The sequence below is a fragment of the Cupressus sempervirens genome, chromosome 6 (assembly GCF_028749045.1).
Source record: "Cupressus sempervirens isolate cs-2001-9-10 chromosome 6, ASM2874904v1, whole genome shotgun sequence".
Taxonomy (NCBI): Eukaryota; Viridiplantae; Streptophyta; class Pinopsida; order Cupressales; family Cupressaceae; genus Cupressus; species Cupressus sempervirens.
In genome coordinates, this window is record NC_143123.1 from 644,116,263 (window position 1) to 644,138,295 (window position 22,033).

The window sequence follows — 22,033 nt, forward strand, 5'->3', positions numbered from 1 at the left end:
GGATGGATTAGGATGGTTTAGGATTAGCTTAGGGATAGGCAAGTGGATGACATTTAATGAGGGTGGGTGAAGGAGGAGATATTTGTTAACTTTGGCTTGGGTTAGTAAGTCTTAATCTATTTTTAGGGAATGTGACAAGGTTAGGAGGGGATTAGGATTAGGTTTAAAGACATCTTCTAGAAGAGTCTAGACTTTGGATGAGGATAAAGACTTTCTAGAATAGTCTAGAATTTCTTAGGATGAGGATGAAGACTTTCTAGAAGAGTCTAGAACTTCTTAGGATGAGGATAAATTAGATTTTTAGGAAATAAATAAAGTTTTATTTATTTCAAGGGTTTGGGTTGAGGAGATATTTATTAAAACTTTTTTAATAAACATGAGGATTAATATTTAATCTTAATTAAATATTTTGAGTTGGGATTAGGGGTAGGAAATGATGGGATTAGCCTTTAATCAAAATTAAAGAAGGATTATAAGATTTTGGAAGAGGTTAGTGGTCTTAAGAAAATTGGCCAAGTTTTGGGCAAAAAATAAATTTTTTATTTATTTTGGGTTTTTTGGTCAATTTATTAATTAAATAATTAATAAATAAGGAAATAATGTTTAAATAAGATTTAAACATTTTTGGGAGGGATTCCTTAATTAAATATTTTTAATTAAGATAAAGGGATTTAATGGCATAAAAATAAACTAATTAATTAATAAATGATGATGTCATCAAAAATTTTTCAAAAAATAAAAATACTTTATTTTCTAAAGGTTTTTAGGTGTCTACAGTAAGAATCATCATTACCTAATAAGACCTATTATATCCTAATAATACATATTAAGACTTATTAGAACCTATAAAAAATAGTATGACCTATTACGACTCCTATGTCCCCTTAAGACACACATGTATGGATAACGTACTGAAAAATGCAATTGACATAAGTGATCTTAATGTGTTGTTTGGCAATGTAAGACTCATTATTACCTGACAATACCTATTATGTGCTAGTAAACATATGAATACCTATTACAACCTATAATAGATGTAATGACCTAGTAGGAGTCCCTAGGTCCCCTTAACATATATATGGATAAATATACCTAGAAATGTATCATAAGAGGTCGTTACGTGTCATTTTGTAATCTAAGAATCATTATTACCTAATAAGACCTATTATATCCTAATAATACATACTAAGACTTATTAGAACCTATAAAATTTAGTATGACCTATTACGACTCCTATGTCCCCTTAAGACACACATGTATGGATAACATACTGAAAAATGCAACATAAGTGATCTTAATGTGTTGTTTGGTAATGTAAGACTCATTGTTACTTGACAATACCTATTATGTGCTAGTAAACATATGAATACCTATTACAACCTATAATAGATGTAATGACCTAGTAGGAGTCCCTAGGTCCCCTTAACATATATATGGATAAAAATACCTAGAAACGTATCATGAGGTCGTTATGTGTCATTTGGTAATGTAAGAATCATCATTACCTAATAAGACCTATTATATCCTAATAATACATATTAAGACTTATTAGAACCTATAAAAAATAGTATGACCTATTACGACTCCTCTATCCCCTTAAGACATAGATGCATGGATAACGTACCTAAAAACATATCATTTAACTAATCTTAATGTGCTGTTTGGTAATTTAAGACTCATTATTACCTAACAATAACTAGTTTTTAAAATGAACATCATCAATATCTAAGTGTGGTTCATTCGGTTAGTAGAGGGCATATGCTATGGTTAGAATGTGGTATGGATTATGATTGTAGTTAATATAGGGTTATGTTAGAAGGTGTATTTAATGTCAAAATTAATTTTACCATAAGATATTATTGTTTCACCTCTAGATCCATCAGGTTATGTTAGAAACTGAATAATGTCCCCTAAAGGTTTGCTACATTTTTTACTAATATTTTTCTACATGTTTACCTCATGTTTTTGTATATTTTTTAACTAATTTTTTTGACATTTTAACCTAATTTTTTTCTATATTTTAACCTAATATTTTTCCTAATGTTTTTCTATATTTTAACCTAATATTTTTCTACACTTTTAACTAATGTTTTTCTATATTTTAACCTAATGTTTTTCCTAATATTTTTCTATATTTTAACTTAATTTTTTTCTACACTTTTAACTAATGTTTTTCTACATGTTTATCTCATGTTTAACTAAATTTTTGCTAACAAATTAATTTAAATACCATTCTAAAACAATCTAAAATAATTTAAATAATTTAAACATATTAAAAAATAAACAATTTTAAGTATTTCACTCACAAAATAGGTCAAAAACAACTACTTTAAGTACAATTAACATCTATTAATCAAAAAATACATCTAAAAATTATTTAGAAATGGAGAGGAAAAAACCACTAACTAGTTATGGCCAAAACACTTGACCCGCTCTCCAAAAATCTAGGAACCGCAATAATGACAATGATAGCCGCAAGAGGTTTACGACAGTTTTAATGCGGCTTGTGGTTTCGGCCATAACGGTTTTGGTAGAACGAGTTTCGGCCAAAATGGTATGAGCCACATATGTACATGCAACTACCACGTATGTTCAGCTAGAGCCGTTTAGGCCAAAACTGTTCTAGCCGAAAGCCTTTCGGCTAAAACGTTCAAAGATATCACACAGGGTGACACAGGTTTGTGCTTTTACCCAGGATCTCATCCTTAATATATAGTCCATACAAATTTTTTCTGTCTGCTTCTTTTCTAGTCTTCATATAAATAATACTATGTTGACATCAATGGAAAACATAGTCATGAATGCAAGATGTCAATCATGTTATCATCTATCATATGCTTAGGATACTCCCTCAAAAGAATTCCATTAGCATTCATGCTAACAATCTATACCATTATGTGGTGGAGTCCTTGGTGCACTCATTTGTCTCTTAAATCCTTTTTCATTGAAAATAATGTTGAAATCATCTTAGATGAATTCACCAACTCTATATGATCTTAAAGACTCTTTCCTATTTCTTTTTCAACTCTTGATGTAGGAGCATCCTAGGTTTCCTTGTAATCTCACACATTTTGTTCATTCTACCAGTTGCTATCAAGTTCCAGTTAGTACCAAGTGTTAGTTATTGTCAAGTTTTAGTTACTACCTAGTGCCAGTTATTACCAAGTTCTAGTTTCTAGTTGTTATTGAGTTCCAGTTGCTATTGAGTTCTAGTTGCTACTGAGTTACCCAGTGTATGTTGAGTGGGTTCTTTATGTGCCAAGTTACCAAGTGTATGTTGAGTGACCCTTCATGTGATAAGTTTTCTTATTTATGCTGAGTGTTAGCATTTGGATGTGATTACTGTGAGCTGACTTGCGCGATTTATTTTGATCGTCATATTTATGTTACGATCTTTTCTTGGGATGTGTCTAGAATGTTGTTGGGCCAGCTTTTCTCTTATGTAATGTTGTAGAATGATATGTAAGCCATTTTGGCAAGATATATAGGGTGTTTAGGCTTAGAGTTAGGTATTTTGGAAGAGGATTATAGAGCAGAATTGGAAAGTGTGAATTTTTTATTAGATCTTTGAACATGAATGTATGTATATTTGGCTGAAACCTAGAAGGCCTTACAATTGGGCATGTATGAAGATATTTTGATGAATCAATAAATGTATTTCCCTCTTCTTCCTCCTTTGATTTTTGTTTTGTGTGTTTTCTTTCGTTGTCTTAACTCTTGCAGGGTGGGTTGGATAGTTGGGTGAACCCTTGGCCCTAGTTATTTCATCCCTTCCCTGCGTCAGGTGGTATCAAAGCTTGAGATTCATCCTTGTGGAAATTGGATTATGTAGAACCCTAATTTACATTTGGTTGTAGGGTGGTAGATCTATGGATTTGACCTATAACTTAAAAAGGGTTACAGTCTTGCAAGAACCTAATTTGTAAAGATGGTTTGTGGTAGAGGAAATAGTGTTGATAATGATATATTAGATCAATTGAGACAAATTGCAGCCAAATTAGATGTTGTTGAGATATCCCATAGGAGAGGAGCATATCTTGATGATATAAGTGATGATGAAGCAATAGCACCAAACCATAATCTACAACTTGAAAAAGATCAAGATGAGGAAAGATTGTTGTGAGTGTTGTCTATGGAAAATTCAAAGCCTATGGTAGAAGTTGTTCCTTATGATAGAAAATTGGATACCAATGTTTTGTTGGATTAGATATTACATATGGAGAATTTCTTTAAGTATGAAAATAGTATTGATAATAGAAAGGCAAAGATTACAGTTACCAGGATGAAAGGTCATGCCTCACTATGGTGGGAACATTTGCAAAATAATAGACAAAGGATAGGAAAGGAGAATATTAGAACTTGGCCAAAGATGGTGAACAAGATTAAAAAAAAAATCTTTCCTGTTGATTACCAAGTTAGCTTGTTAAGAAAGATGCAAAATTTGAAACAAAAGGATGTGACTGTGAAAGAGTATACCGAGGAATTCTATAGATTGGACATCAAATCTAGACATGTGGATGATGATATTGAGAAAATTGCAAGGTACATAAATGGATTGAGATCTAGAATTTAAGATGAAATAAGTTTTTTGAAGTTAGAAAGTGTTGAAGAAGAATATCAATATGCCTTGAAAGCTGAGGAGATCTTAGCAAAGAAGCATGAACAAAGACAAAGAGGTAGAGGTGGTAGATTCCAGAGAGGCAGAGATAGATCTTATGGTGAAGGTAGCAGATCTAATAGTTTTGTGCAAGATAAAGGCAAATCTAAATGGAAGAATGATGAAAAAGAAAAGACTAAATGGAAAAGTGGTAATTCTAACTAAGGAGGTACTAATTCTTATCGAGGAAGAAATAATTCTTATTCTAGAGGTGGATTTCATGGTAATTATTTCAAATGCGTTAAAGAGGGACATAGATTTTTTGAATGTAGATCCTCTAAAAGTGGGCAAGGTAATAGAAATATTGTGATTGAAGGAGATGATGAGGGTTCACCACGTGGACCTAAGGCTAGAGAAAAATTTATGGTGAGAAGAACCTTATGTAATAAGGGAAGTGATGAGCAACCTATTTTAAGCAGAAGTCTTTTCAACACAAGATGTAAGCTGGCTAGAAAATGCTATAAAGTGATCATTGATAGTAAGTTCTACAAATTTGGCATCAAAAGAGCTAGTTACAAAGTTGCAATTGTAGAGGCTGAAGCATCCTAAACCCTATCATGTTTCATGGATCAAAGATGAGCATAAGATATTGGTAAGTGAGCAATGTCTTCTAAAGTTCAAAATTGGCCATTACTTTGATGTAGTTTTGTGTGATATAATGCCCATGGATTTTTGTCAGATTTTGTTGGGTAGACCTTGGTAGTATGATAGATATGTTGTGCATGATGGAAGATTGAATCAATGTACTCTTTGGGTAAATGGGAAGAAATAAATAGTGTTTCCTTTTATTGAAATTCTAGATGAGGTCAATTGTATTGCAATAAAAGATTGCATTGTTAATGGAAAACAATTTGAAAAGGAAGTAAAGAAGAATCAAGTTTTTTTTGCTATAGTTCCTAGAGGACCAAGTGTTGGTAGTAATGACCAAGTAGCCAAAGTTGGTATGACAATAGAAATTTTTGAATTGCTGAATGAATATAAAGATATTGTTGCTAATGATATTCCTAATGGTTTACCTCCAATGAGAAGCATAAGTCATTTTATGGATTTGATTCTTGGAGCTATTTTGTCAAACAAAGCATCATATAGATTGACACCTACAAAGAATGAAGAACTTAATAGACAAGTGCATGAGTTCTTGTAGAAAGGTTTGATCAGAGAAAGCTTGAGCCCATGTGTTGTGCCTACTATATTAGCACCTAAAAAGAATGGAGAATGGAGAATGTGTATTGATTCAAGATCTATTAACAAGATAAGAGTGAAATATAAGTTCCCTATGCTGAGGATGGATGACAAAATGAATTGTTTGAATGGAGCAAAGTATTTTACAAAGATTGATTTTAAGAGTAGTTATTATCAAATTAGAACTAGAGAATATGATGAATGGAAGACTACTTTCAAGACAAAAGATGGTTTGTATGAATGGTTGGTTATGCCTTTTGGTTTGACTAATGCTTCTAGTACTTTCATGAGGTTGATGAATGAAGTTATGAAAAGATTTTTGGGTAAGTTTGTGATTTTTTATTTGGATGATATTCTAATATTTAGTAAGACTAACGAAGAACATCTTGAGCATATTAGACAAGTACTACAGAGGTTGAAAGAGGAAAATTTTCTAATTAATCTAGAAAGTGTTCTTTTATGCAAGAGGAGATTGTGTATTTGGGATTTTTGATTTTTAGCTGATGGATTGAAGATAAATCCTGAGAAGGTTAAAGCAATTTTGGAGTGGCCTACACCTAAGGATGTGGATGAGGTAAGATCATTTCATGGTTTGGTTAGTTTTTATAGAAATTTTATAAATAATTTTAGTCTTTTTTGTAATGCTATGACTGAGACAATGAGGGGAGATAAAAAGGAATTCAAGTGGACACATGGACCTGATAAGAGTTTTGAGACTTTGAAACAAAAGGTTGTTGAATTATCTGTATTAGCTTTACTTGATTTCAACAAAGTATTTCAAGTTGAATGTGATGCAAGTGGTAATGCAATAGGAGCTATATTAATTCAAGAAGGTAAGCCTGTTGCTTTCTTTAGTGAAAATTTGAATGATGCTAAAAGGAAGTATTCTATGTATGATCAAGAATTTTATGTTATTGTTCAAGCATTGAAGAAGTGGAGACATTATTTGATTCCTAAGGAGTTTGTGTTGTATACTGATCATAAATCTTTACAATACTTGAGAAGTCAACATAAATTGAATCAGAGACATATGAAGTGGGTTGAGTACTTGCAAAGTTTCACATTTTTTACTATGCATAAGAGTGGAGTTACTAACATAGTTGTTGAAGCATTAAGTACAAGATGTTCTTTGTTGATAGAAATGAAGGTTGAAATTCTTGGTTTTGATGAAATGAAAGAGTTGTATGATGTTGATCCTGATTTTTCTTAGGCATGGAGAGAGTGCAGAGCACTAAATCTGACAGATCACATAAGTAACTATGATGAGTATTTCATTCAAGAAGGTATATTTTTCAAAAGTATTTAGTTGTGTATTCATAGAAGTTCTATGAGGTCGAATTTGATTAAGGAAAAGCATCATGGTAGATTGGCTGGACATTTTGGAATTGATAAGACATTGATTTTTTTGAAAGAGAAGTATTATTGGCCACAAATTTATAAGGATGTTCAGAAATTTGTAAAGAGTTGTGGAGTTTGTCAAGTTGCAAAAGGAGTGAGTCAAAATACCAGTTTGTATACACCTATTACTATTCCTGAGAAACCTTGGAGTGACATTAGTATGGATTTTGTTCTTGGATTGCCTAAGACAATGAAGGGGTATGATTCCATTTTTTTTGTTGTGGACAAATTTTCTAAGACGTCTCATTTCATACCATGTAAGAAGACATCAGATGTAGAGCATGTTGCTAAAAATTTCTTTACAGAGATTGTGAGATTGCATGGATTACCAAGAAGCATTATTTTTGCCAGAGACAGTAAATTTGTTGTTTATTTTTGGAAGACTTTATGGAAGAAGATAGATACTGGGTTGAAGTTTAGTTGTACATTTCATCTGCAAACAGATGGATAAACAGAGTTTGTAAATAGAAGCTTGGGTAATTTCCTAAGATGTTTAGTTGGGAATAAGCCAAGTAATTGGGAGAAGGTATTGGCACAAGCTAAATTTTCATATAATAATTTTGTGAATAGGAGTACAAGAAATGCACCTTTTGAGATCATTACTAAAATGCATCCCATAGGTATAACAAATTTGAGAGATGTTGCTAGTGAAGAAAAGAGAAGTGTTGTAGGATAAGAATTTGTTTATTTTATGGAGTCTTTGCATAAGGAAGTGAAGTTGAAGTTGGAACAAAGTAATCAGAAGTATACAAAGAATGGTGATAAGTCTAGAAGACATCATGATTTTGAAGTTGGTGATAAGGTGATGTTTTATTTAAAGAAAGGAATATTTCATGTTGGAAAATATAGTAAGCTAAAGATGAAGAAATTTGGACCTTATAAGATCTTGAAAAAGTTTGACAATGATAATGCTTATGAAGTTGAGTTACCTAATGACATGGATATATCTCCTATATTCAATATTGTTGATTTATATAAGTATCATAAGTCATATGATGAAGTTATTGTATTAGAAGATTATCCTAAGAAGCAGATTGAAGAAGTTGAACAGATATTGGATCAGAGAGTTGGCAAGAGCACAAGAGGAAAAGATTACTATGAATATTTGGTGAAGTGTAAGAACAAACCTATTGAAGATGCTTCATGGATTTCTCAATCTGAGTTGGATTCAGCTCAGGTTGTGACATATCAATGATTCAAGAGAATCATTTCTTCCAACCTTGGTTGTCTAATGCAGGAGCATCTTGGGTTTCCTTGTAATCCTACACTTTTTGTTCATTCTACTAGTTTCTATCGAGTTCTAGTTCTTTCCAAGTGCCAATTGCTACCAAGTTCTAGTTATTGCCAAGTGCCAGTTATTACCAAGTTCTAATTTTCCATTGTTAATGAGTTCCAGTTGCTACCAAGTGCTAGTTACTATTGAGTTCTAGTTGCTATTAAGTTCCAGTTGTTGTTGAGTTACCCAGTGTATGCTAAGTGACTCTTCATGTGTCAAGTTACCCAGTGTATGTTGAGTGACCCTTCATGTGTTGAGTTCTCTTATTTATGCTAAGTATCAACATTTGGACATGATTTTTGTGAGCTGACTTGCAGGATTTATTTTGATCATGATATTTATGTTAAGTTTTTTTCTTGGGATGTATCCAAACTATTTTTAGGTCAGCCTTTCTCTTATGTAATTTCCTAGAATGATCTATAAGTCATTTTGGCAAGATATATAGGGTGTTTGGGCTTAGAGTTAGGTAGTTTGGAAGAAGATTGCAGAGAAAAATTGGAAAGTGTGAATTTGTTTATGGATCTTTGAATGTGAATGTATGTGTATTTGGCTAGAACCTAGAAGGCCTTGCAGTTGGGTATGTATGAAGGTATTTTGATGAATCAATAAATGTATTTCACTCTTCTTTCTCCTTCAATTGTTGTTATATGTGTTTTCTTTTGTTGTGTTAACTCTTGCAAGATATTTTGGATAGCTTGGTGACCATTTGGCCATAGTTATTTCATCCCTTCCCTACATCAACTCTAGCTGCATACCACTTAAACATTTGAAAGGCATCATATTTTTCTTTCAGAAACATCATAGTCATCATTCTAGAAAAGCCATCAATAAACAAAATAAATTATTTGTCACCATAATAACTTTTCACTCCAATAGGACCACACAAGTTAGTATGAACCAACTAAAAAATATCATCAAAAGAATAGGTCTTTCTCTTGAAACTAGACTTTTTCATATTACCCATTTGACATTGTTTTCACATCAATTTATCAAGTTTTCTTAGTATTTTGTACCCCTCTAACTCTTTTCATCTTACTAAATTTTCATAAATTATTGAAGTTCACATGATATAGCTTCTTATGCCAGAACCAAACATCTTCATATTATTCAAATAGACAAGTATCTTCAGATGGGTCTATATAGAAAAAGTTACCTCTTTTTTTCTCTCCACTTCCAACTAGTTCACTAGTAGCATCATAGATCTTTTTCCTCTTGTTCTAGAGATCAACTCTATAGCTTGAACTTATCAATTATGCCACACTCAAAAATTTATATTTAGAACCATTAAGCAAATATAAATTTTCATATTTGATCTTTTCACTTAGTTTAATTGATCATTTACCTTTGACATAACATGTTTCATCATTACCAAACTTAACAGACTCCTATTATAATGTTCTAGCTTATTGAAATTACTTGTATCACCAGTCATATGATGTGAGAACCCACTATTTAATTATCCATCTATCATTTTCATTCACATGTAAGATCAATTTAGTTTTCTCATCTTCATTAGAATCATCTTTCATTAAAACATAAATAACTTCTTCATCATGATCATTAGAATTACTGTCAAAATCATCCTCTTTAGCAATGTAGCAAGATTTCTTACCTTTGTCCTTATAGTATCTCTTATCTTTGTTACCTATGTTATCTCTATCATATTTCCTTCCTTTGTACTTAAATTCTTTCCTTTCCTCCTTCTCATCTATGTCAAGACATCTAGCAGCAATATGAGCAACTTTTTTACATGTAAAATAGATAATAGAAAGTTTACCTTTGTATGTATCTTTCCCTCAAGCAATTTTAGATAAAATTTATCTTTATACTTCCCTTTACCTTTGGGATACCTTCTTGCAAATAATGCTTCAATGGCTTCAAGATCATTTTCAAAATTGTCTTCCTCTTCACTTTTAGATTGTTTTCCTTAAGAATTTTTGTCTTTCTTCTTAAGTGATACCTTGGCTTCAAATGCAAAATCAAGATTTCTAGAACTCAAAATGTAATTATCATAGTTATCTAATTCAAATGTTGTCAACCTTCCAACTAGTGTATCGAAAGTTGTATTTTTATTTAGATCATATCTTATTTCTTGAATAGTAGACACTCTAATTGCATAGATAGGAAGAAGAGTTCTGAGTACCTTTCTTACTATTATTGCATCATAAATTGTTCCTCTAGAGGTTTTTATAGCACTGATATTGGCTTTGATTCTATCAACATATTTTGTAACGTTTTTATCATCTCTCATTTTCATCTGATCAAACTAGCCTCTCAAGCTTTCTTCCTTGGCTCTTTTTACATTATCATCACCTCCATAGATATCTTTTAGTTTGGTCCACATTTCATGAGTAGTAGCACATCCTTTGACTTCATCAAATTCAGCATAGTTAAGAGTTGATGCTATGTTAATCATCATGATATTATGATTTTTCTTTTCAATAATTTCTTCTATAGACATTGTACCAGTAGGAGTCATATAAGAAGTGTTTAAGTATTTCAAACTTGAACCACTAATGGTTGCTAGATGCAACTTCATAAGTTGCTACTATGCTACAAAGTTGTCTCTATTCAACTTTGGGATCTCTTTTCTGTAAGACTTTTTGATCTTTAGCTTAGGTCATTGAAACCTTTTCTACAAGCACCAAGAAGCTATGATACCAACTATTGGAAATATAAGAGGAGTAACTAAGAGGGGAGGGGTGAATTAGTTACCACTAAAATGAATCCTAGATTCCTTAGGTGTCAATACAAATCAAAACTCTAATTAAACAATATTTTGTTGTAACTTGGCAAACACACATGCACTCAGTTTACACTAGAAAATGTTGTATCTCGATAAACACTAAAATAACTTGGTAATGCTTAACATGAAAATATTTAATATATTATCTATGATTGATCTTACTTACCTTAGAGGCATACACATAAAAGAAATAGATGAACACAATTGACACCAAGATTTAACATGGAAAATTAATTTGGGAAGAACCATCAATTGTAAATAGTTACTTATTTTCACTCTTATGAGGTGATCCCGATTAAGATTCAACCCTATTAAAGGTTACAAAACACACTATTACATGTGACCTTGTTAGAGGATTTAATCACCCTATTAGGAGTGACCTTGTTAGAGATCTTTGGACAATTCAATCTAGAAATACCACCTTGTTAGAGGATTTACAAATAGTTGTTAAGCCAACTTAGTTAAGAGATTTAGATCATTGTTATAATGGTTAGAAAGTAACAATGAGATGACCTAAATTTTGATGCAACTAAATTTCTAATTATATATCTTAATTATGGCTTGTATACTTGATTCTTCCTAATTGAATGTATCTTTGCAACTCAACAAGGATATTTTACTTATCCTTTCAATTTGCTTTTTCTAAGCATCATCAAATCCTCTATTATGTTCCACACATTCAATTCTAAACTTGACTTTATATTTATATCTTACACATTGTCAAGTCAACTTGAATACAAGTTAGAATAATTAATATTCATCTCCTCAGTTGTCTAGAACCAAAAAATAACAAATAATTAAATTGAACTCAATATACAAAAGAAGAAAATCCTTTGTTAGCTAACCCTGCTGATAGACACTAACTCAAAATAATTTTCCTATATTAACCAAGCGAGCTCAGTTAACACTGCATATTCAAAAAGCTTCTTTGGTAACCAAGTGAGCTTAGTTAACATTGGTTCCATCCAACATTTTCTTCATTAACCGAGTGAGCTTGGTTAACACTCAACTTTTGCAAACTTTCCTTTGACGACCAAATGAACTTGGTAGACACTATCTTCTAAACTAGGCAAACTCTAAAATGCTTGGACATGGGAAATTGTCTTCAATGCTCAAGTGATCTTTTCATACACTGATTGGTAATGATATGACATTTTGTGTAAAATCAAAGACAATACACTATTAATCAATTATTTTCAACAATCTCCCTCTTTGGCATTGATGGCAACATAACATGTCATAACAAAATGAAATTTTAGAACAAGAATAATATAAGGAACATATCCTTAGTTTCTTTCTAATTCTCATCCATGAGAACTCTATCTATCAATTTGAACTCCCTCTGCCTTTGGTTTCTTCCTCTGTCAGAAAAACTCTCTCTTCCCTAGTTTCTTTTGATATTAGACCAAGTTGTCCCTCTTTAACAACTCTGGAAATATATAATCTGCCTCTTTATAAAAATTTTGTGAGATATGCCAACAAGCTTTTCTCTCTTTTACAACTCATGCCAAAGATAATGTATAGTGAATATCAATTTGCCTCATGTGCTAATTCATTTGCAATGTGTCTTGTCAATACTACATCAACTGATTGATCTTCAACATGCTCTGGTTAATGCATCACTAAACTGCATTTAATGAGCTTTAGATAGGGGAATGACCCCTAACTTACCTCTTAGATACAAAAATGCATTCTTAGGTAATGGCTTAGTGAATATATCTACAATTTTCTCTTTAGTATTCACATATTCTAATCTTACCTCTTTATCTTATACCAATTCTCTCAAAAAAATGATATTTTATAGCAATGTGCTTGGTTTTGGTATGCATCATAGGATTATTTGATATATTAATTGCACTAGTGTTAGCATAGAAGATAACCAATGGATCCTTGATCTTTATCTTCATACCTACCAATAGTTTCTTGAACCAAACAACATTGGAACATTCAACTATTACTACCACATATTCTACCTCTGTTGTGGATTGAGAAATACAATTATGCTTCTTGTTTGTCCAAGACACTAGTCTTTTACCAAGAAAGAATGCTCCACCACTTGTGCTTTTTCTACCATCAATACTTCTTGCCTATCAACATCTGTGAATGCTTTCAAATCCAAATTGCCTCTTTTTTTGTACCATAAACCATACTCTTTAGTGCCTTTTAGATAAATAATGATTCTATTGATTGCCATCATGTAAGTTTTCTTTAGGATTTGTTGAGAATCTTTCCATAATACCAACTGCTAATGCAATATCAGGCCTTGTGTGCACTACATATTGCAATATTCCAATCATTGATCTGTATGCAATTAGATCTACCTCTTTGGAATCATCATTTTTGGAAAGCTTATATCGAGTAGAAATAGGTGTTCAAACTAGTCTTGAATCTTCCATTCCAGACTTCTTTAGTATCTCCTTGATATATTTGGATTGAGAGATGTAGATATCATCTTTCTTCTACTGGATCTACAATCCAACAAATAATTTTATCTCTCCAAACATAGACATCTCAAATTCTTTATTCATCTCTTCACAAATTCCCTCAACACCCAAGGTGAAGGGTCCTAGTGCCAAATACCTATCACAGGTATGGAGATGGGATTATAGAAAGGTTATCACAACCCCACAAGAAAAGGTAACCTAATCACTTTCTAAGCACCAAAAACTCAATATGCACTAATGGATTCCCTTAGCCAAAAGAGGGATCAAACCCTAAAAACTAGATAGAAGGACTATGGGTGGCTTTAAAAATTTATATGGCCTATTTAGGTCCTAGAAAACATGAACCAATGATTCATTTCATCAAAGACAACTTATAGCATGAAGTTGCTTCGAAAGACCACCAAATTGGCTTGTAGCCCTCCTAGAATGAGAAAGAGGTATAAGCTTGGATTCTTCCAAAGGAAATGGTGACTTGACCAAGGATTTGGATACCCTTTTGGGTCTTATAAAATATGCAAAATTTCCCAAGCATGGAGAAGAATAGACGTTGTTGGTGTTGCAACATTAGACTGGATTTGAAGGCCTAATTAGGGCTCCATTTGCACTATAGGTATACTTTCTACAAAGGAAATACACAATCCAACCATTATGATATGTGGAGGCATGTAAAAGAAACAATATTCCAAGGGTCTTAGCCTCTAATGAATCCAAAAACTCAATCTAGAAGGGATTGTTGTAAATGTTGAATCATGTACCATTCATAATGCACACCTAGGGTATGGTAGCAAACTCACCTCCTTGCATCTTCTAGAAAAAAAATTGCATAATTTGAAAGCGTATTGTTACACCTTGAATTCCACAAAAGGTCATCAATTTCCCATTGTGGAATGTGCCAAAATGACTCAACCCTAGCAATTTTGCTGATTTTTAGGCTGATTCCTAGGCAACAAGCAAGAAAAATGGATAACTTCCAATATATGGATGATCAAAACATTAGACTTGGAGAAAATGAAAGTATATTCAACCCTTAAACTTTTAAAACTACTGATACATTTTGTTCCTTCCATAAAATTCCATACTAGGGTCTACAACACATATTTTGCAAGGAAAAGTGTTGATTTTATTCCTTTCAATTCCCAAATTACAACTATATCCTATCATCCATCTATAAGGGATCATATAGGATCCAATGGTTTCATGACTGATTTATACCAACTAGCCATCTAGGAGAGGGATTTACACGTTTTAACAAATTTTTAAGAAGTTGCTCAAAAGTTGCTTTGACACTTTTAGAGCAAATTTTGCATGTTTTGTGATATTGCATGTCTAGTGACCAAAATTGGTCCTAACCTTAATTTTATGACCCTAATGGATCCAAACATGAAAAAAAAAAAAACCTATGCCTAGGATATGGGATCATAAATGAACAATAGTCAAACCAAGGGCTCATAGAATGTCAATCTTGGAACTATGGCATTACAATGAGATCCAGTGTGAAATCATTAACCTAAGCATGACTAGAGGCCAGAAGGACCTTAGTTTGAACTCATAATGGTGTTTTTTGAAGGTAGAGTGGGTGCTTCTGCACCATACTCCCCTGGATGTTGAAAACTCAAGTCCCTACTTGAGAGTAGGTGTTCCACCAAAGTACCATGTTGTTGTATTTGATCTTCAATAAGCCATGTGGCATCAATATTTGAGAGACCCTTCCATTTGACTAAGTACTACATGTGCTTCCTTTATCTAGTTTTCTTGAGTACCTTGGAGTCCAAAATGGCTTCAATCTCCACCATTTTTCTTTGTGGAAGATTAGTGACATAGTCTTCATCCTCAAGGCTTGCATCCTTACCCTACTCATTATTGGTACCTACTACAACTTTGTATGGTGTGAGGTCTATAATATTAAAAACTGGAGAAATTTGCAAAGTTGGGGGAAGCGATATCTCATAGGAATTGTCACCTATTTTTTTCAGTATGCTACAAGGTCCCACCTTCTTCATTTGCAACTTGGAGTACCTTCCCTTAGGTAGTCTTTCCTTCCTTAGGAATGCCCAAACTTTTTCTCCTACTTGGAAGTGTTCCTCTTTCCTTCTTTTGTCAGCATTTTCTTTATACTTCAAGAAAAAAAATTGTAAAGTGCCTTTCACTTGCTATTGCACTTTGGTGATGAGTTCTACTAATTGTTGGCCTTGTGCACTAATTCTAAAATCAGAGGGAAGTTCCATTAGTTCCAATGGTCCCTTGGGATGCAAACCATACACTACTTGGAAAGGAGTTGTACTAGTTGACCTATTTATGGAGTTATTGAAGGAAAACTCTACTTGGGGTAGTATGGTATCCTAACTTTGTGAATATTTTATGGATAGACATCTTAAAATATTACCTAGGGACCTATTTAAAACGTCATTCCACCCATCTATCTAAGGGTGATAGGCAGAGCTATATGTTATATTTGTACCCAACTTCTTGAAGAGTGTCCTCCAAAAGTGCCTTTGAAATTTCAAATCTCTATCTGATACTATTGTTTGAGATAAGCCATTAATCTAAACTACTTCCTTGAAGAAGAGATTGGCTATGTGAGATACACCATTTGTGCTCTTGCATGGCACAAAGTGGCTCATCTTGTTGAATTTGTCCACTATGAAAAATACATTGTCATAACCTTTCTTTGTTTTGGGTAGTCCCATGACAAAATCCATTGATATGGATTCCTATGGCCTTTATGGGATTGGTAAGCATGAGTAGAGTCCTTTATTTTTTGTCATTCCTTTAGCTTGTTGGTAAATAGTACAAGACTCAATGTACGTCCTAACATCATTGTTCAACTTGGGCCAAAAATAACTCCTTTTTACCATCTCTATTGTTTTGTCAATGCCAAAGTGACCTCCTAGGCCACCATAATGTTTTTCCCTTATTATATTTGCTCTCATTGAGCACTTTGGGATGTGTAATTGTTCTCCTTTGAAGAGGAGCCCATTCTAAATTATATATTCAAAATAATCAGTATGATATCTACCCTCCATCTTTGTACAAATCTATCTCTGCAAAATCAGGGTCATCTGGGTACAAGTGCTTGAGAGATTCAATGCCAACACTTTGAAGTTTCACTTCTTCAACAAGACTAGTCCTCCTACTTAGAGTATTAGAAACCTTGTTTGCTACACCCTTTTTATGTTTAATAGTGAAGTTATAGGCCTACAATTGTTCTACCCATTTAAGATGCATGACTAAAAGTTTTTCTTGTGAATTTAGAAAACTCAATGCATGATTGTCCATATAGACAACAAATTCCTTTGGAATCAGATAGTGCCTCCATTTCTTGAGGGCTTGGACCATGGCATAAAGCTCTAGGTCATATGTGGAATATTTCCTTTTAGCCTCATTCAATGTCTCTAAAAATAAGCAACCGGTTTTCCTTCTTAGCTTAGGACAGCACCTAGAGCCACATTACTTGCATATGTCTCCATAGTGAAGACTTTGTTGAAATTAGGGAGAACCAAGATAGGATATTGAGATACTTTGTTCTTCAAGTATTGGAATACATTATTTTCTTCCTTTTTCCATGCAAACTTGGTTTTCTTCCCACCATTTATTGTTTCCAACATTGGTGCACACACATGACTAAAAATTTTAATAAATTTCCTATAGAAGGTTGAAAGCCGATGAAAGCTTCTCACATCACCTGGATTCTTTGGTGGAGGCTAATTAATAATTTCATTTACCTTCTCAAGATCCATCTTGAAGGTACCTTGTGAAATTATAAATCCTAGTAACACAAGTTCCTTCTTCATAAACATACATTTTTTCCAAGCTGATTACCAACTTGTGTTGATGGAGTCTTCTTAATACATGTTCCACATGATTAATATGGTCTTCCATGCTATGGTTGAATATTAGTATATCATCAAGCTATATTACAACAAATTTTCCAATAAAATCTATGAATGTCTCATTCATAAGCCTCATAAAAGTACTAGGAGCATTGCTTAAACCAAAAGGCATTACTAACGATTCAGAAAAACCTTCAATTGTCTTGAATGTTGTCTTCCATTCATCTCCTGGCTTGATTCTAATTTGGTGGTAACCAAACATCAAGTCTATCTTGCTGAGGTAGCAAGCACCTTCTAGTTGATCCAATATGTCCTCTATTCTTGGCTTGGGAAACCTATACCTTATGGTGATTTTGTTTACAGCCCTATTGTTTGTACATAACCTTCATTTGCCATCCTTTTTAGGGGCCAACACTAAAGGTACAGCACAAGGACTAAGACTTTTGAATGAGTCCTCTTTCCAACAATTTAGCAACTTATTTTGGAATCTCTGCATGCTACAATGGTATCATCTTGTATGGTGGCTTATTAGGAAAGGATGAGCCTAGTATAAGGTCTATTTGATGGTTAATATCCCTAATGTGAGGGAGGCTAGTGGGCAAGTCACTAGAAATGACATCTTTGTACTTTTGCAACAATTTAACAATCTCATTTGGTATAGGTTCCTTTTGATCAGACTTGATGTTATACTTGGGTTTTGAAATTAGAATAAATCACTCCATATTAGATTCCTTCAAGGTTTTTAGTATCTATTTTTCTCCTTTGATAATCACAATGGGCTCTTTTTCAAACTTGTTATCAAGAAGGGGCTTCATAGTGAAGGTCTTCCCATCTTTGGTGATGGAGTAGGTGTTCTTCTTACAATGGTGTACAACATCAACATCAAATTTCCAAGGCCTACCTAAAAGGATGTGTGAGGCATCCATCTCAACTACATCACAAAAGACTTTTTCCTTAAAATTAGATATAGAAAACTCTACCTAGGTTTGTTCTATGACTAAAGTTTGCTGGCCTTTGGTTAACCATGAGACATGATGGGGGTAAGGGTGTGGCTTCTTTGGAAGATTTAACTTATGTACCATTTTCAAAAGACACAAGATTTTTAGTTGAACAAGAATCAATAAGAACATTGCATATCTTTCCTTGACACTTGATCTTTGTCCTTAAGATATTCATCCTTTGTGGAGGTTCTTGAGTTTGTGGCACTTGAAGGAAGACTTGTCTCATCATCAAACATGCTCCTTCCTCTGGTTCCAATTCTCTAGCATCAGCATTGTCTTCTTGCTTATCTTCTTGGACAAATGTTGTTGTCCTCTCACCTTGATTATTATTGTTCCTCTTCTCTAGGCATCTTCCTACATGATGTCCCATTTTATTAGAGTTGAAACACTTCAAAGTTTCATTACCTCTTCCTGCATTTTTTTTTCCCCTATTGAAAGGTCTTCTTCCTCCATAGTTTCTCCTTGCATTAGAGTCACTATTTTCTTTATCTCCTTGGTCAAAGATCTTGTTTTTGCTACCACTACTTTGTCCCTTATTCCAAGAATTGTCATTGCCTCTAAAATTTTTCCCACTATCATTGTTCTTCCCTTTGCCAAAATCTTTCTTTCTCTTCCATTTTTCCTCTACCTTTAGTTCCATTTGATAGCACTTATTAAATAAGGTAGGGAAATGTAGGCTGATTTCTTCTTGAATGGGCACCTTCAAGCCATTCATGTATTTTTCCAATTTCTCCTCCTCATCTTTTGCCATAATGGTCTTCATACATAGTTTAGGAACTCCTCAATGTATGTGCCTACATCCATGTCTTTTTGTTTTAGACTTTGCTTCCTCCTATGGATTTGTATGCCATAATCCTTAGGTACATAGGTTTATTTGATCAAAGCTATCATTCTATTCCATGAACTGATCATTCTTTTTCCATTCTTCACCCTCTCTATCTAGATGAAGTTCCAGCAAATAAGGGTTGCCCCATTCAACTTGGATCTTTCCATCTTTACCCTTTGATTTTTGGGGATGTCCTCACACTCAAAGAATGTGGTCAAAGCCTCTATCCAATCCGAGGCTATATCTACATTCATTTTTCCATTGAAAACTATCAAATCTATCTTCTCCTCCATGGTTCTCTTTCCCATGGATTTCAAGGCATCAATGAGAGGCCTTTGGTCTATAGGGATGTGTTGTTTAGAGTTATCCTCCTCTTCATCACTCCCTTCTTCATCTTCAGACCCATTTTGTTTGTCTTTATCTCGAGCTTCTTCTCAAGTTCCTGAAGCCTCTGAGTCAAGTTCTTATTTGCAGCCTTTTGTTCTCTCACCATCTTTGATAACTTGTTGTTTGTAACCCTTGCAAGGATCTCCTCATTCTCAAGTTCATACATGGCTCTTATACCACTTGATGTAATAGTAGATAGAAAAAGTCTTCAAATAGCAAGGAATGGTAAGAATTCACAAATTTCCTCAACACCCAAGGTGAAGGGTCCTAGTGCCAAATACCTATCACAAGTATGGAGATGGGCTTATATAAAGGTTATCACAACCCCACAACACAAGGTAACCTAATCACTAGGTCTAGCAGAGTTCTAAGTGTTGGGTGATGCGACGCGCTCCCCTACCCACAGGTGGTTAATTATGTGGTGTTCCATGTTCACTAACAGTCATGGCTTTTGGTGCAATAGCAAATGGGCCCTACAATTGGTATCAAAGCCTAGTTTTGGCCTGGTCATCGGTTCAAATCTCCTCGATGCCTTCCCAACCCGCGTAAGCACCTGGTATGCACATCAAGGGGGAGATTGTTGGGTGATGCAATGCACTCCCCTACTCACAGGTGGTTAATTATGTGGTGTTCCATGTTCACTAACAGTCATGGCTTTTGGTGCAACGGCAAATGGGCCCTACACTAAGTACCAAAAAATCAATATGCGCTAATGGATTCCCTTAACCAAAAGAGGGATCAAACCCAAAAAAAACTAGATAAAAGGACTAGGGGTGGCCTTCAATCACTTATATGGCCTATTTAGGTCCTAACAAACATGAATCAATGATTCATTTTATCAAAGACAACTTATAGCACGAAGTTGCTTTGAAAGACCACCAAATTGGCTTATAGCCCTCCTAAAATGAGAAAGAGGTATAAGTTTGGATTCTTTCAAAGGACATGGTGACTTGACCAAGGATTTAGATACCCTTTTTGGTATTATAAAATATTCCAAAGTGCTCAAGCATGGAGAGGAACACAGGTTTCTGTTGTTGCAACATTAGACCAAATTTGAAGGCCTAATTAGGGTTCCATTTGTACTATAGGTATACTTTCTACAAATTAAAAACACAATCCAATTGTTAGTACATGTGGTGGAATCTAAAAGAAACAATATTCCAAGATCTTAGCCTCTGATGAATCCAAAAACTCAATCTAGAAGGGAGTATTGTAAACACTGATTGGTGTACCATTCATAATGCACACCTAGAGTATGCCACCAAACTCACCTCCTTGCATCTTTTGGAAAAAAATTTCATAGTCTGAAAGGGTATTGTTACACCTTCCAATTGTTAGTACATGTGGGGGCATCTAAAAGAAATAATATTCCAAGGTCTTAGCCTCTGATGAATCCAAAAACTCAATCCAAAAGGGATTGTTGTAAACACTAATTGGTGTACCATTCATAATGCACACCTAAAGTATGGAAGCAAACTCACCTCCCTGCATCTTTTGGAAAAAAAAATTCATAATCTGAAAGGGTATTGTTACACCTTGAATTCCACCAAAGGGTATCAATTTCCCATGGTGGAATGTGCCAAAATGACTCAATCCTACCAAGTTTGCTGATTTTTAGGTTGATTCCTAGGCAGTAAGCAAGAAAATAGGATAACTTCCAATCTATGGCTGATCAAAACATGATACTCATATAAAATGAAAGTACATTCAACCCTTCAACTTCTAAAACCACTAAGACATGTCCTTCCTTCCATACAATTTCATACCAGGGTCTACAACACATGTTTTGCAAGGAAAAATGTTGATTTTATTGCTTTCAATGCCCAAATTACAACTATATCCTATCACCCACCTATAAGGGCTTATATAGGATTCTCCCAATGGTTACATGACTAGTTTGAACCAACTAGCCATTTGGGAGAGGGATTTACAAGTTTTAACAACTTTTTAAGAAATTGCTCAAAAGTTGCTTTGACACTTTTAGAGCACCTTTTACATGTTTTGCAATATTGCATATCTAGTGACCAAAATTGGTCCTAACCTAATTTTTATGATCCTAATGGATCCAAACATGAAAAAAAAAAAATTTAAAATACCTATGCCTAGTGTATGGGATCATAAATGACCAATAGTTAAACCAAGGGCTCATAAAATGCCAATCTTGGATCTATGGCCTTACATTTAGATCCAATGTGAAATCATTAACCTAAGCATGACTAGAGGCTAGAAGAACTTGAGGTTGAAATCATAATGGTTTTATTTGAATGTAGATTGGGTGCTCCTACA

The 22,033-nt window shown here is 33.7% G+C and overlaps 1 pseudogene; it reads right to left on the reverse strand.

The window, feature by feature from the left end:
* Positions 1-19,913, reverse strand: part of LOC149553865 (pre-mRNA-splicing factor ATP-dependent RNA helicase DEAH1-like) — an 84,686-nt pseudogene extending 64,773 nt beyond the window's left edge.
* Positions 19,914-22,033: the final 2,120 nt, after the last annotated feature.